Raw genomic sequence first — 2,661 nt, 5'->3', positions numbered from 1 at the left:
GAGCATTGATACGGCTGTGAAGTTTATTTTTGCAAACCACAGCGAAGGAAAAATAAATAAAAAAATTTCTTGATTTTTTTCTTAAAAAATATAATATAGGTAATATACAAAAAAATAAAAAATTAACTTTATGACCCTAACCAAATGCCTTGTAACGTTCTAGAAAACCTAAATTTAAGTAAAGAAAAAAAAAATTGTAATGCAATAAATGTAAAACTTGGTTTTATTAAATAATCATGAAATCCAAATATAAATACAAACAGATTTAAGTAACAAATAATTCTCACTTGATCGGCTGTAATATTAGTTTAAAATAAAATATTAATTAACATCACCAAAATCTATCAAAATAAATGTATAATCTAAATTTTTAAAGTATGCTATTTCTAGTAAAACATGACTTCATACGTCATGCAATAAACATCGTAGCAAAGTTAGCGTACACTTTACCATCCATGCTTTGATGGTAAAATTATATTGATTTTTGATTTTATATAAATAAACATGAACCTTAATAATGAAGACCATTTGCCTATATTCGATTCTACTCAAGCTTATCTAATATGAGACCTATAATATCCTCTACTTAACATAAGCCTTATGATGGCCTCTTAATTTGACCCTAAATTTGCATATAGTATGATTGTAAGCACACATGTTTACATACAATTTTTCTTGCCATGATAATCCCTTTTTTCGATAAAAATCATAGAGTTACTTAGACTCAACCCCTTACGAAATCCAAACTAATTCAAACCAAACATATTGCCTTTATCTAAGCCCATCTTGAAGCTCAAACAGCCTACCATGATCTATTTCATATCAATTGGGTTTAGCAAATTAAATTATCTCAATCACTAGCCACTTATTTAACATGCCTATAACCTTATTAAGCCATTCCTCTAATTGCATTTTGCCCTCTCCCATATTCTTTAAATAATCCCCAAAATCCCAATCCAAAGCTACCTTTATAGATCCAATAAATTAAAATTATTTAAGAGCTATATAATCCACTAGTCGATAAGAAGCATAATTACTGCATCTAGAAACTATCATGCTAGCCACACAACCTCTTCACCATTGTTCACATTTCCTCACACCCATCACTATACCGATCTTTAATTATACTATTAGAATGTCACCTCTCCAATTTTGTTTTTCACCCAAAACGCGTCTGCAGGATTTGGAAATACCTGCCTCATATGCCCAAGCTCTGAAACGAGTCTAGCTGATGTGGGATCTTTCAATCCAAGTACTCATTTGTCCTCTATAAAGTACTTTATCCGTCCAGCCCTCTTTTAAAAGCCAATCCCATCCTTCTAAATACCCATAACCATTATCATTTGAGTGAGTCTAAGTAAATCCTACCATCTCATTCTTCACTTCATTCTTAAGACAAAAACTTATCTATATTGCTTAACCCTTTTTCTCTCAAATGGTACCTCTAACTCATGAAATGCTTTGTTACATATCCCTTATTCATGAAAAGAGAGGAAGCATGAAAACAATACAATCTATCTAAGTGTTAAGAAAGCTCTAATTTTCACTTTTCTCTCCTAACATATTTTTTTCAATAACCTTAGAACCCTTAACTTCCCAAAATCAGAATCTTTGTCTTGATTCAATTATTTAAAACTTGATCTACGCGGGGGCATGGGCTTTTAAGTAAAGGTAAGATGGGTATAAAATAAGGGTGGGGAACAATCCTCTCATCTCAAAAAAGAAAGAAAGAAAAATCAAACCATTTAAAAAAATAATTAGTCAAAACTTAGAGCTTTATAGTGCCATCATCTCCGCTAATTATTGTGAGTTTAAAGATTCTGCTTTATATAATAATAAAAAAAAACCTATTAAGCAGTGAAGACAAGATTCACAAGGTCTTGCAACTTTATGAGTAGAGTTTCCTTCTAAATGTCAAAAATTTTTCTTTAATAGTATTGACTATAAAGGCATTTATATCTTTTTTTTTCACCTTTCTTCTCTTCTTTTCTTGTCTGCTTTTTCCCTTTTTTTACTTACTTCCTAAGTCACTAACTTTAATAACTTTGTTCTTAATAATTTTTTAGATAAGGTTGGACAAGATAATTAACTTTTTTATTATATGATTTAATATAAATTTTATTTTTTATTTTTTTATCACTGTTGATAAATCTACACATATCATCTTGAGAAATGTCATGCTCAAACACTTTATTATTTGCCCAATTAGTCAATATCTCAAACATCCTAAAAGCTAAAGTTTTTGCATTTCTAAATGGACTCTAATTCTCTAACTCACATTTCTTCAAAATCATATAACTTAAAGCTGCTAGAGGTGATTATCAAAATGGATCAATTATCACCTCATTTATCATCAATTAGATGCAAAAGATCCATACAAAGAGAAGAATTGAATTTGAACTAAAACATTTTACATGAGAGTGATTTTATAACATATTTCATAACTTGGCATGTTCAAAAGATAATATGCTAGTAGGCTCCTTTTATCTAGATTTCAATAAAAAATCTTTGGCATATATATCGATGGTGCATAATATATTTTTTTGTATAAGATAGATAATATTGTTTCTAGGTTTTAGCTGGATTTTCTTGCATACATGCCTCTAAAATATATCCCTTTTTTTTGAAAGTAAAGAAAAGAAAAAAGGTATCTAGCTATAT

The sequence above is a fragment of the Phoenix dactylifera genome, chromosome 15 (assembly GCF_009389715.1).
Source record: "Phoenix dactylifera cultivar Barhee BC4 chromosome 15, palm_55x_up_171113_PBpolish2nd_filt_p, whole genome shotgun sequence".
Classification (NCBI taxonomy): domain Eukaryota; kingdom Viridiplantae; phylum Streptophyta; class Magnoliopsida; order Arecales; family Arecaceae; genus Phoenix; species Phoenix dactylifera.
This window is presented reverse-complemented; position numbering follows the sequence as displayed.